The sequence below is a fragment of the Neodiprion virginianus genome, chromosome 5, assembly GCF_021901495.1.
Source record: "Neodiprion virginianus isolate iyNeoVirg1 chromosome 5, iyNeoVirg1.1, whole genome shotgun sequence".
NCBI classification, from domain to species: domain Eukaryota; kingdom Metazoa; phylum Arthropoda; class Insecta; order Hymenoptera; family Diprionidae; genus Neodiprion; species Neodiprion virginianus.
Window position 1 is genome coordinate 9503338 of NC_060881.1, and position 15334 is coordinate 9518671.

A 15334-nucleotide genomic window follows, 5' to 3' on the forward strand; every position below is an offset into this window, starting at 1 on the left:
GACGGCGGCGAAATTTTCGCTCATACAGTTATCCATATAGGTGTTCACACTAGACGGCGGCGGACCGCGGCGGACCGCGGCGGACCGCGGCAATTTTTCGCGAGTTCCAGGTTGGGAATATTTCGGCGGTGCGCCGCGCATCGCCGCCGTCTAGTGTGAACACCCGACCGATGCCGAAATTCATCCCAAGTATAAAAATAGGGAAACCTGCGTTACTTTGATGTAAATGGTTATGGTTTACAAGGATTCTTTTCATTCTCTCCGCTGTTCTTGCGAAAAATAAATGTATTCATTTTTACATCTTAAATAAATCCTACGGATATTAAATAAATGTTACGCAAGTAGTTACTTCATTCTTAAAGAAATTTAAGTAAATGTGAGTTTTAGAACAACAAGTTATGATCAACGGATTATTTTATGTAAAAAATTTATTTTTTTCTCATTGTTCGGGTATGATGCTGATTTCATGAAGACTGTTTTTTATTTTGCGTATTAATTTTTATGCATAAGAAATGAGAGACTATATTTTGAGCTAAAATTCATTTCATTTTTACTATACATATATTATATGTATAATAGGGTGTTTCAAAATAAAAAAATGTACGATTTTCCAACGAGCCACACCCGAAATAGTTTAGGTAGAAACAAAAATTCTGGCGAAAGATGAGCATTGTCGGTTGATTTTTAATCCTTTTTTCCTTTTTATCGAATTTATGATGGACAATTGTTAGTAATTTTATTTCGTGTTAAACACTTCTTCATCCATAATGAGTAATCAAGAAGTAGTGGCAAATATGCATGATTATTTATTGTGTGCCCATGACGACTGAGACAAATCGTGGTCATCAGATAATTGATAAATATCTCTTTTTCGTAGAAACAGTATCGGCGGGTGGTCACGCGACTATAGTGGGCGCATCTCACGGTAACTGCGCCGCGGTCCGCCGCGGTCCGCCGCGGTGCAGTGGGTGTCAGCCTTAACTTTTGAAATGTCCTACCATTTCCGAACACCTCCAACCATCCTATTTACCTATATTACTAGATTAGCTATTATATGAAAAGAGAAGAATTATTCACTTCGAAATGGGATTCTATTCGACGCGCGCTCGATGTATTCCATAACATTAGTATTCATAATTATTTCAACAACTTTTCATTTGCTCTCTCGATCTTGAATTTTCGTAGGCATATAACCAAAACGCTGTTCTAGCTAGTCGAGAGTGAAGTATCTACGTTGGGTAGAGAAGCAAAATTGTTTTTCGAAAAGTATTCGGATGGAAAAAAATTCAGAGTAACTGCAATACATCACGGATGCGCTAATTTTGAACGAGATGGAATAGATGCTTCGTATATGAGATAGTATTTAACGCTGCGTAGTGATTTAAAGACCTGAAAAGGTGATAGGAAGAGAAAGAACGAAGCTTCTTAACACTTCGAGTGTATTTTAACACACATTTGAAAGATACGAGCAAAATTTTTCATCATCCAACTGTCGCAGAACGGCAGCGTTATCGGCTGACCCGTTAAGTAAAGGATATATCTTCAGTCAACGGCTGACCATCGAAGGGCCTGGCCGCTTGAGTCTGGAATCGGGGGGACAGATAAGGTGTGTATTTCTTGTATGAAATGTGAACACTAGAATCATTATACATTATATCATATCATCATATATCATACATCATACATCGTACATCATACATCATACATCATACATCATACATCATCATACCTAGTATTACAGTTCGAAACCAAAGTTTGAATTTTCGGATGTTCGGAAAGTGACGTCACCAATCTAAAATCGGCTAGCCGAGTTCCTCAGTCTGGTAACAACCGCGCAGTAGAGCGGACGGTTGAGAGTCGCGCTCCGCAAACTTCGAGTACCGGGTTCTCAACCTCCCGGATCCCGCGCTTCGGGTCCGCTACGTATTTCGAGTACCGGGTTCTCAACCTCCCGGATCCCGCGCTTCGGGTCCGCTACGCGGTGAAACTCGACTTCCAGGATAAGCGCTCCGTGGTTCATGGTTCATGTTTACAATAAATTATTTCAATTCGTTTTTCGCGCAAGCTGAAATTCAGTAGCTGTCAGTCCGCTAATAAAATTTCTCGACTTCCAGGGTAAGCGCTCCGTGGTTCCTGGTTCATGTTTACAATAAATTATTTCAATTCGTTTTTCGCGCAAGCTGAAATTCATTAGCTGTCAGTCCGCTAATAAAATTTCTCGACTTCCAGGATAAGCGCTCCGTGGTTCCTGGTTCATGTTTACAATAAATTATTTCAATTCGTTTTTCGCGCAAGCTGAAATTCAGTAGGTGTCAGTCCGCTAATAAAATTTCTTGACTTCCAGGATAAGCGCTCCGTGGTTCCTGGTTCATGTTTACAATAAATTATTTCAATTCGTTTTTCGCGCACGCCCAAATTCAGTAGCTGTCGGTGCGCTAATAAAATTTCTCGACTTCCAGGATAACCGCTCCGTGGTTCCTGGTTCATGTTTACAATAAATTATTTCAATTCGTTTTTCGCGCAAGCTGAAATTCAGTAGCTGTCAGTCCGCTAATAAAATTTCTCGACTTCCAGGATAAGCGCTCCGTGGTTCCTGGTTCATGTTTACAATAAATTATTTCAATTCGTTTTTCGCGCAAGCTGAAATTCAGTAGGTGTCAGTCCGCTAATAAAATTTCTTGACTTCCAGGATAAGCGCTCCGTGGTTCCTGGTTCATGTTTACAATAAATTATTTCAATTCGTTTTTCGCGCACGCCCAAATTCAGTAGCTGTCGGTCCGCTAATAATATTTCTCGACTTCCAGGATAAGCGCTCCGTGGTTCCTGGTTCATGTTTACAATAAATTATTTCAATTCGTTTTTCGCGCAAACTGAAATTCAGTAGCTGTCAGTCCGCTAATAAAATTTCTCGACTTCCAGGATAAGCGCTTCGTGGTTCCTGGTTCATGTTTACAATAAATTATTTCAATTCGTTTTTCGCGCACGCCCAAATTCAGCAGCTGTCGGTGCGCTAATAAAATTTCTCGACTTCCAGGATAACCGCTCCGTGGTTCCTGGTTCATGTTTACAATAAATTATTTCAATTCGTTTTTCGCGCAAGCCCATATTCAGTAGCTGTCAGTCCGCTAATAAAATTTCTCGACTTCCAGGATAAGCGCTCCGTGGTTCCTGGTTCATGTTTACAATAAATTATTTCAATTCGTTTTTCGCGCACGCCCAAATTCAGTAGCTGTCGGTGGGCTAATAAAATTTCTATAACTTTACAATCTTTTCATAATCTTTCTGGTAAAATATGTCGTTAAAAAAATTATATCAAACCTTACACATTATTTTTGATTTGTTCTCATGCTGAAAATATTTATTAGTATTCGAGGTATAACTCGAGGTGGTTGGCGGTTTTCGTTGGAGGTAGTTAGGTGTGGTTGCGGTATTATAATCTCGGTGATTTAGGAGGAGGGGGACGAGGATTTGTGCTCGGTGAGTAAAACACTTTTATAATATTTCATGGCAATTGTAATTATATTTTATCTGAAATTTTTCAAACTTCTCATGTTTACATTGAATTATTTCAATTTGTTTTTTGCGCAAGCACAAATTCAGTAGCTATGAATAAGCTTATACAATTTATTATATTATTAATTAATTGATTAATATTCCTATAATATTTAATGGCAATTGTAATTATATTTCATCTGGAATATTACAAACTTGTCACGTTCACAATAAATTATTTCAATTCATTTTTCGTGCAAGTACATATTTAGTAGCTATGAATAATCTTATACAATTTATTATATTATTAATTAATTATTTAATCAATAACTCAATTATATTAATCCTTACACAAAATTTTCGATGTGTTCTTATACTGAAAATATTTATTACTATTCAAGGTATAACCTGAGGTGGTTGAAGGTGGTCGGAGGTGGACGAGGAGGAGGACGAGGAGGGCGAGGATTTGTGCTGGGTGAGTAAAACACTTTTATAATATTTGATGGAAATTGTAATTCTATTTCATCTGAAATATTACAAACTTGTCACGTTTACAATAAATTATTTCAATTCATTTTTCGTGCAAGCACATATTCAGTAGCTATGAATAATCTTGTACAATTTATTGTATTATTAATTAATTGCTTAATTACATTAATCCTTACACAATATTTTTGATGTGTTCCTATACTAAAAATATTCATTACTATTCCAGGTATCACCCGAGGTGGTCGGAGGTGGACGAGGAGGAGGACGAGGTGGACGAGGAGGAGGCGGGGTGGGTCGTGGGAGAGGACCTCTCCTCTCCTCAGAGGAGGGGCGGGGGAGGGGCAGGGAAGTGGGAGAGGTGGGCGGGGAGGGGGAAGGGACGGGAAGGGAAGGGAAGGGGTGGGGCGGTGAGGGTGGTGGGGCGGGGGGGTGGGAGGGAGGGAGGGAGGGCGGGCGGGTGGGAGGGAGGGATGGCAGGTGGGAGGGAGAGAGTGGAGAACGGATGTCGATGCGAGCCCGTTAGAGTCAATAGAGCAGTACACCCCCCCCCCCCCTGCTGCGCCCTCCCTCCCTCCCTCCCTCCCACCCACCCGCCCTCCCTCCCTCCCTCCCTCCCCCCGCACCGCCGCCCTCCCGACCCCGCCCCTTCCCTTCCCTTCCCGTCCCTTCCCCCTCCCCGTCCACCTCTCCCACTTCCCTGCCCCTCCCCCTCCCCTCCTCTGAGGAGAGGAGAGGTCCTCTCCCACGACCCACCCCGCCTCCTCCTCGTCCTCCTCCTTTTCCACCTCGTCCTCCTCCTCGTCCACCTCCGACCACCTCCAACCACCGCCAACCACCTCGGGTTATACCTGGAATAGTAATGAATATTTTCAGTATGAGAACACATCAAAAATATTGTATAAGGATTAATATAATTAATTAATTAATTAATAATATAATAAATTGTATAAGATTAATCATAGCTACTGAATATGTGCTTGCACGAGAAATGTATTGAAATAATTTATTGTAAACGTGACAAGTTTGTAATATTTCACATGAAATATAATTACAATTGCCGTTGAATATTATAAGAATATTAATTAATTAATTAATGATATAATAAATTGTATAAGCTTATTCATAGCTACTGAATATGTGCTTGCGCGAAAAATGAATTGAAATAATTTTATGTAACCATGACTAGTTTGAAATATTTTAGATAAAATATAATTACAATTGCCATCAATATTATAAAAGTGTTTTACTCACCGAGCACAAATCCTAGTCCTCCCCGTCCTCCTCCTCGTCCAACTCCGAACACCTTCAACCACCGCCAATCACCTACAACAACCACCGATATCCACCACAGGTATATCTGCCATAATAATAAAGATTTTCAGTATAAGAACACATCAAAAATATTGTGTAAGAATTAATATAATTAATTAATTAATTGATAGTAGAATAAATTTAACTACCGCATTTGTAGCTACTAAATTTGTGCTTGCGCGAAGAATGAATTGAAATAATTTATTGTAAAGATGATAAGTTTGAAAAAGATTAGATGAAATATAATTACAATTGCCATCGAATATTATAAAAACGTTAAACTCACCGAGCTCAAATCCTCGTCCCCCTCCTCCGGAATCACCTTGATTACCCGCAACCACCCCTAACCTCCCCCAACGACCACCGCCAACCACCTCGAGTTATACCTCGAATACTAATAAACATTTTCAGCATGAGACGAATCAAAGATAATGTGTAAGGTTTGATATAATTTTTTTAACGACACATTTTACCAAAAAGATTATGAGAAGATTGTAAAGTTATAGAAATTTTATTAGCGCACCGACAGCTACTGAATTTGGGCGTGCGCGAAAAACGAATTGAAATAATTTATTGTAAACATGAACCAGGAACCACGGAGCGCTTATCCTGGAAGTCGAGAAATTTTATTAGCGCACCGACAGCTACTGAATATGGGCGTGCGCGAAAAACGAATTGAAATAATTTATTGTGAACATGAACCAGGAACCACGGAGCGGTTATCCTGGAAGTCGAGAAATTTTATTAGCGCACCGACAGCTACTGAATTTGGGCGTGCGCGAAAAACGAATTGAAATAATTTATTGTAAACATGAACCAGGAACCACGGAGCGCTTATCCTGGAAGTCGAGAAATTTTATTAGCGGACTGACAGCTACTGAATTTCAGCTTGCGCGAAAAACGAATTGAAATAATTTATTGTAAACATGAACCAGGAACCACGGAGCGCTTATCCTGGAAGTCGAGAAATTTTATTAGCGCACCGACAGCTACTGAATTTGGGCGTGCGCGAAAAACGAATTGAAATAATTTATTGTAAACATGAACCAGGAACCACGGAGCGGTTATCCTGGAAGTCGAGAAATTTTATTAGCGGACTGACAGCTACTGAATTTCAGCTTGCGCGAAAAACAAATTGAAATAATTTATTGTAAACATGAACCAGGAACCACGGAGCGGTTATCCTGGAAGTCGAGAAATTTTATTAGCGCACCGACAGCTACTGAATTTGGGCGTGCGCGAAAAACGAATTGAAATAATTTATTGTAAACATGAACCAGGAACCACGGAGCGCTTATCCTGGAAGTCAAGAAATTTTATTAGCGGACTGACACCTACTGAATTTCAGCTTGCGCGAAAAACGAATTGAAATAATTTATTGTAAACATGAACCAGGAACCACGGAGCGCTTATCCTGGAAGTCGAGAAATTTTATTAGCGGACTGACAGCTAATGAATTTCAGCTTGCGCGAAAAACGAATTGAAATAATTTATTGTAAACATGAACCAGGAACCACGGAGCGCTTACCCTGGAAGTCGAGAAATTTTATTAGCGGACTGACAGCTACTGAATTTCAGCTTGCGCGAAAAACGAATTGAAATAATTTATTGTAAACATGAACCATGAACCACGGAGCGCTTATCCTGGAAGTCGAGTTTCACCGCGTAGCGGACCCGAAGCGCGGGATCCGGGAGGTTGAGAACCCGGTACTCGAAATACGTAGCGGACCCGAAGCGCGGGATCCGGGAGGTTGAGAACCCGGTACTCGAAGTTTGCGGAGCGCGACTCTCAACCGTCCGCTCTACTGCGCGGTTGTTACCAGACTGAGGAACTCGGCTAGCCGATTTTAGATTGGTGACGTCACTTTCCGAACATCCGAAAATTCAAACTTTGGTTTCGAACTGTAATACTAGGTATGATGATGTATGATGTATGATGTATGATGTATGATGTACGATGTATGATGTATGATATATGATGATATGATATAATGTATAATGATTCTAGTGTTCACATTTCATACAAGAAATACACACCTTATCTGTCCCCCCGATTCCAGACTCAAGCGGCCAGGCCCTTCGATGGTCAGCCGTTGACTGAAGATATATCCTTTACTTAACGGGTCAGCCGATAACGCTGCCGTTCTGCGACAGTTGGATGATGAAAAATTTTGCTCGTATCTTTCAAATGTGTGTTAAAATACACTCGAAGTGTTAAGAAGCTTCGTTCTTTCTCTTCCTATCACCTTTTCAGGTCTTTAAATCACTACGCAGCGTTAAATACTATCTCATATACGAAGCATCTATTCCATCTCGTTCAAAATTAGCGCATCCGTGATGTATTGCAGTTACTCTGAATTTTTTTCCATCCGAATACTTTTCGAAAAACAATTTTGCTTCTCTACCCAACGTAGATACTTCACTCTCGACTAGCTAGAACAGCGTTTTGGTTATATGCCTACGAAAATTCAAGATCGAGAGAGCAAATGAAAAGTTGTTGAAATAATTATGAATACTAATGTTATGGAATACATCGAGCGCGCGTCGAATAGAATCCCATTTCGAAGTGAATAATTCTTCTCTTTTCATATAATAGCTAATCTAGTAATATAGGTAAATAGGATGGTTGGAGGTGTTCGGAAATGGTAGGACATTTCAAAAGTTAAGGCTGACACCCACTGCACCGCGGCGGACCGCGGCGGACCGCGGCGCAGTTACCGTGAGATGCGCCCACTATAGTCGCGTGACCACCCGCCGATACTGTTTCTACGAAAAAGAGATATTTATCAATTATCTGATGACCACGATTTGTCTCAGTCGTCATGGGCACACAATAAATAATCATGCATATTTGCCACTACTTCTTGATTACTCATTATGGATGAAGAAGTGTTTAACACGAAATAAAATTACTAACAATTGTCCATCATAAATTCGATAAAAAGGAAAAAAGGATTAAAAATCAACCGACAATGCTCATCTTTCGCCAGAATTTTTGTTTCTACCTAAACTATTTCGGGTGTGGCTCGTTGGAAAATCGTACATTTTTTTATTTTGAAACACCCTATTATACATATAATATATGTATAGTAAAAATGAAATGAATTTTAGCTCAAAATATAGTCTCTCATTTCTTATGCATAAAAATTAATACGCAAAATAAAAAACAGTCTTCATGAAATCAGCATCATACCCGAACAATGAGAAAAAAATAAATTTTTTACATAAAATAATCCGTTGATCATAACTTGTTGTTCTAAAACTCACATTTACTTAAATTTCTTTAAGAATGAAGTAACTACTTGCGTAACATTTATTTAATATCCGTAGGATTTATTTAAGATGTAAAAATGAATACATTTATTTTTCGCAAGAACAGCGGAGAGAATGAAAAGAATCCTTGTAAACCATAACCATTTACATCAAAGTAACGCAGGTTTCCCTATTTTTATACTTGGGATGAATTTCGGCATCGGTCGGGTGTTCACACTAGACGGCGGCGATGCGCGGCGCACCGCCGAAATATTCCCAACCTGGAACTCGCGAAAAATTGCCGCGGTCCGCCGCGGTCCGCCGCGGTCCGCCGCCGTCTAGTGTGAACACCTATATGGATAACTGTATGAGCGAAAATTTCGCCGCCATCCGCCGCCGTCCGCCGCGGTCTAGTCGGCGTCAGCCTTTATGGAAACAACCGCGCAATAGAGCGGACGGGTGAAAATCGCTCTCTGCGAATTTCTAGTACCGGGTTCTCTACATCCTGGATCCTGCGCTTCGGGTCCGCTTTCTGGTGCAACTCGAGTTCCAGGACAAACGCTGCGTAGTTTCTACCCTCCAGATACGCTACTTGACGAAACTCCACTTTCAGAAAAAGCGCTTCGTGATTTCTGCGTTCTAGGTCCGCTACCTGGTGAAATTTGAATTCCAGGACAAGCGCTCCGTGGTTCTTGCGCTTCAGGTCCGCTACCTAGTGGAACTTGACTTCCAGGAGGAGCGCTCCGTAGTTCTGGCTGTCCAGGTCCCAATACGCTGCGATCAACGCATCAAAAGTTACAGCCAAAAAACGTGAACCTGTGTTTTCGACATTTTTCAGTAGGTTATTTTTCGCTCGCCCTATCTCTCCAATTGGTCCCACGCTCCTCTCGCTACGTTTTCTGAGTTCCTCGGGGTCCAATTGTTCGAGAAAGGGTCGTACAAATCAATTCCAACACGGAAGATTTTTTGGTCGAAAAAAAAGGAAGGTTAACCCCTTCGTATTTTTAGCGAAAATTTTCGCGAATTCGGAAAGTGCTTGAATAAATTTTCTCCGGCACTATTCCGACGTAATTTAGCCAGAGAAATCGATTGGGCGCAGTCCCAATACGCTGCGATCAACGCATCAAAAGTTACAGCCAAAAAACGTGAACCTGTGTTTTTGACATTTTTCAGCATGTTATTTTTCGCTCGCCCTATCTCTCCCGTTGGTCCCACGCTCCTCTCGCTACGTTTTCTGAGTTCCTCGAGGTCCAATTGTTCGAGAAAGCGTCATACAAATCAATTCTAAGACGAAAGATTTTCTGGTCAAAAAAAAAGGAAGGTTAACCCCTTTGTATTTTTGGCGAAAATTTTCGCGAATTCGGAAAGTGCTTGAATGAATTCTTTCTGGCACCATTCCGACGTAATTTTGCCAGAGAAATTGATTGGGCGCAGTCCCAATACGCTGCGATCAACGCATCAAAAGTTACAGCCAAAAAACGTGAACCTGAGTTTTCGACATTTTTCAGCAGGTTATTTTTCGCTCGCCCTATCTCTCCCGTTGGTCCCACGCTCCTCTCGCTACGTTTTCTGAGTTCCTCGGGGTCCAATTGTTCGAGAAAGCGTCATACAAATCAATTCTAAGACGAAAGATTTTTTGGTCAAAAAAAAAGGAAGGTTAACCCCTTTGTATTTTTGGCGAAAATTTTCGCGAATTCGGAAAGTGCTTGAATGAATTCTTTCCGGCACTATTCCGACGTAATTTTGCCAGAGAAATTGATTGGGCGCAGTCCCAATACGCTGCGATCAACGCATCAAAAGTTACAGCCAAAAAACGTGAACCTGTGTTTTCGACATTTTTCAGCATGTTATTTTTCGCTCGCCCTATCTCTCCCGTTGGTCCCACGCTCCTCTCGCTACGTTTTCTGAGTTCCTGAGGGTCTAATTAGACGGGTAAGGGTCATACGAATCAATTCTAAGACTAAAGATTTTTTGGTCAAAAAAAAGGAAGGTACCCCTTTGTATTTTAGGCGAAAATTTTCGCGAATTTGAAAAGTGCTTGAATAAATTCTCTTTGGCACCATTCCGACGTAATTTTGCGAGAGAAATCGATTGGGCGCAGTCCCAATACGCCGCGAGCACTGGATCAAAAGTTACAGCTTGAAAACGACAGATTTTCATTGTCGCTTCTTTGGCGTCGGTCCCACGCTCCTTCTCGTGTGTTTTCTGAGATCCTACAAGTCCAATTTATCTCTAATAAATAAAAAAATTACGTTGTAACGTACATCAGTTTCGTTCATTTACTTGCGGCTGCAGTGTCATGATTATTATTATTATTATCACTAATATCAATGTCATACTGAGCGTTGTTATTGGAATGTCGGTTTATTCGTGTCGGTAAACACCTGTTTATTTTATTCAACTTTCATAAATAGCATTTCACTGCGAATTCTTACTATGATATAATGTACACATCTAATAACCGTGAATATAGAAAATGTAGAAACAATAATAAGAATTGTAACAATGACATATGTCTGTGTTCCTGCATAATTTATAAACAAATACGTACTACTGTTGAATATAGTTTAGGATATAATTTATATACTATGTATAAACCACATACATTATGACATGGAGTTTGTGAATTAGGCTTAGGAGTATCAATAAAAATACTTGAATTACATATTATGCATGGTTATGATCACCCATAAATTTTTTTACACCTTCGTACTTAACGAGGTGTATCCTTGATTAACAACGAAATCCCTATACTTTTAGTCAGAATTAGGCGAATTGGAGGAATTTCAGCGTGTAACTGCTGCTGGTATCCGGAGAATATCTGTACCGAGGAGGTCGCTTGAAATTAAGCGAAAAATTACTCCTGGTATCAGGGGCGTATCTGAGCCAAGGAGGTCGATAAAAGGCAGGGACAACTTGATTGACAGCATGTGATGTACAAGAAATTCTTTTTAATTGTTTCTTCTTCATTTTTGCGACATGACTGCCGCGACGTTTGAAATACTAATTTCTGGTGTCCCCACAATTTAATTAGTCTTGACCCTACTCTGCCCTGCCCTGCCCTGCCCTGCCCTGCCCTGCTCTGCCCTACCCTACCCTACCCTACCCTATTCTAACCTACCCTACCCTACCCTATCCCGTCCTACCCTACTCCTACTTTTCCTACCTCTATTCCTACTTCTAGTCCAACTCCTACCCCTACTCCTACTTCTACATCTCCTAATTCTACTCCTACTTCTACTCCAACTCCTACTGCAACACCTACTGCAACACCTAACACGTCAAATTCTACACCCACTCCTACTCCTACTCCCATTCCTAATCTTACTACCTCTGCCTACCACGCCTTACTACCTTCGACCACCTCCGTCCTCCAGGTCCACCTAGTCCTCCTCCTCCTCTTCGTCCTCGTCCTCTTCGCCCTCCTCTACCGCCTTCTCCTACTTCTCCAGCCACCTTCTATTACCGCCAGCCACCGCCAACTACCTCCAACGACCACCGATTACCACCTCGGGTTATACCTTAAACAGTAATATATAGTATCAGTATAAGAACACTTCAAAAATATTGTGTAAGGATTAATATGAATAATTTATTAATTAATAATATAATAAATTCTATTAGCGCATTCATAGCTACCGAATTTGTGCTTGCGCGAAAAATGAATTGAAATAATTTATTGTAATGATGACAAGTTTCAACAATTTTAGATAAAATATAATAACAATTGCCATGAAATATTATAAAAATGTTTTACTCACTATGCACACATCCTCGTTCTCCTCGTCTTCCTCGTCCCACTCCTCGTCCGCCTCGATCACCTGCAACCACCCCTAACCACCTCCGACCACCACCGCTAACCACCTCGGGTTATACCTTGAATAGTAATAAATATTTTCGGTACATGAACACATCAAAAATATTGTGTAAGGATTGATACAATTAATTTATTAATTGATAATGTAATGAACTTTATCAGCGCATTCATAGCTACTGAATATGTGCTTGCGCGAAAAGTGAATTGAAATAAATTATTGTAAACATGACAAGTTTCAATAATTTTAGACAAAATATAATAACAATTGCCGTGAAATATTATAAAAATGTTCTACTCACCATGCACACATCCTCGTTCTCCTCGTCTTCCTCGTCCTACGCGCAGAAACCACGGAGCGCTCCTCCTGGAAGTCGAGTTTCACCAGGTAACGGACCTGGAGTGCAGAAACCACGGAGCGCTTGTCCTGGAAGTCAAATTTCACCAGGTAGTGGACCTAGAACGCAGAAATCTAGAAGCGCTCCTTCTGGAAGTCGAGTTTCGTCAAGTAGCGTACCTGGCGGGCAGAAGCTACGCAGCGTTTGTCCTGGAACTTGAGTTGCACCAGAAAGCGGACCCGAAGCGCAGGATCCAGGACGTAGAGAACCCGGTACTCGAAATTCGCGGAGAGCGATTCTCACCCGTCCGCTCTATTGCGCGGTTGTTTCCAGAATGAGGAATTCGGCTAGCTGATTTTAGATCGATTACGTCAGGAGAAAAAAAAATTTTGGGGGACGTCGCTTTCTGAACATCCGAACATTGAAACTCTGGTTTCGAACTTTAATACTGTGTATGATGTACGATGATACGATAGGATGTATAATGATTGTGTGTTAAAATACATTCGAAGTTCTAAGAAGCTTCGTTTCATCTCTCCCTATCAAAAACACAAAAATCGCCGACAATCACCTTTTTTGGTCTTTAAATCAGGACACTGCGTTAAATACTGTCTCATATACGGAGCATCCATTTTATCTCGGTTAAAATTAGCGCATCCGTAATGCATTACAGTCACTCTGAATTTCTTCCATACGAACACTTTTCGAAAGACGATTCTGCTTCTCTACCCAACGTAGATACTTCACTTGCGACTAGCTAAAACAGCGTTTCGATTTTGTGCCTACGAAAATTCAAGATCGAGAGAGCAAATGAAAAGTCGTTGGAATAATTATGAATATTATTGTTATGTAATGGTGGTCGGAGATAGTAGGAGGTGGTAGGGGGTGGTAGAAGGTGTAAGGGGGTGGTAGGAGTTGCTAGGGGGTTGTAGGAGGTGGTGGGAGGTGGTCGGAGATGGCAGGAGGTAGTAGGGGGTGATAGGAGGCGGTAGGAGGTGAACGGAGATGGTCGAGGACGACCATGATGACGCGGACGGCGGGGGGGGGGGGGGGGGGGGGGCACACAACCAACTACAAACGATACTGAAGCGACTAGGAAGTTTGTCGTGAATTCCCAAGGAACTACAAACGAAAAAATCAGTACTAGAAACGAAAAAAATGGTACTACAAACAACTTCAAACGTTTCCGAAGCGAGTCGAACGTTTGCAGTAAATTTTGGAAGAATTTTAAACAAAAGAAATTGTACTACAAATAACTACAAAAGATTCCGAAACATTAGTTGACAGCAGGGCCACAGAAATTCTAGCTATAAAAAAAAAACAAAAAAAAAAAAAGCGTGTGTGTCAGCTCCGACGCACGACTGGAGTTTACTCCTTACGAACGATAATTATCATACATATCGAATAGAAAAAGAGAGTAAATGAACGCATCTTCCAAAATGATAAGAGAAACAAAACATATATCTAATTATTCGGATTATTTATATTACTTCAAAAATTTCCAAATTTTGAGTGCATATTCGTAATAAGTGACCGCAAAAACCCCCGAGTACCAACTTTCGTTCCCGTCAACCGAGTTTTTACATTTTCGGTCCGCCATATTGGATCCGTCATCTTGAATTTCTAACTTTTAAGTGCAGATTCGTAATTAGGGACCCCGAAAACCCTCGAGTACAAAATTCAAGTTGATAGTAAGTAAGAAAAAATGTCTGCCGCTAAGGGTTAATATAAGTAATATAAAATATTATATAAATATAAAATATGTATATTGAATCAATTAATCAAAAATAATAAAAACACTAAATAAAAGATCTAGTTGTTCGTATTTGAAATGTATATTATTCATAAATGTAAACGATAAGCTTACCAATTAACCGCATCATGTGTTTTTCGGATTCTTCTTCATTATCATCTAAATCAGTTTCTTCCATATTTTCAAATATTTTGACGTGATAACGTCACGTCTTATAAATTCATACGCAGGCACACAACACACACGTACAAACATACGCACACATTCAACTATCAGACCAGAGGTAGTGGACTATACAGTGAGACTACGAAGCACCGCACAAAGCGGAGACCCCCGAGTATAGGATACGCTGTGTAATGCATTCCATCTCATTCTTTTGCACGTTCAATATATATGTTTGTCTCTTTCTATAACGCCTCAAGTTTTCGTGTTACACTTGATTTTACTCCTCATATAATTTCCGTACCGGGCCCTATAACTCAAATCGTTTCTTAAGGAGTAAACTCCAAAATGTATCCTTTCCTTTTCACTACAAACGAGAATATCTTCACTATAATCAACTACAAACGATTCTGTAGGGAAATCTACCGATAACTTCGATTTTTTTCAAAATGGGGTGCTGACATTTTTTCAACCCCTTATATTTTATTTTTGGCACTACTACCAACGAAATCATTGTTACTACAAACAACTACATACAAAAACCTACAAGAATCAACAAAAAATAGTTAGGTTCTTTCAAGTCGGGTGCTAAGTTCACATAGGTGACCTTGAGCGTAGAAACTACGGAGCACTTGTCCCTGACTGTTTTAGCAGGTAGCGAACCAGAAGTGCAGGAACCCTGCAACGCTTGTCCCTGAAGTCGAGTTTCTCTAGGTAGTGGAC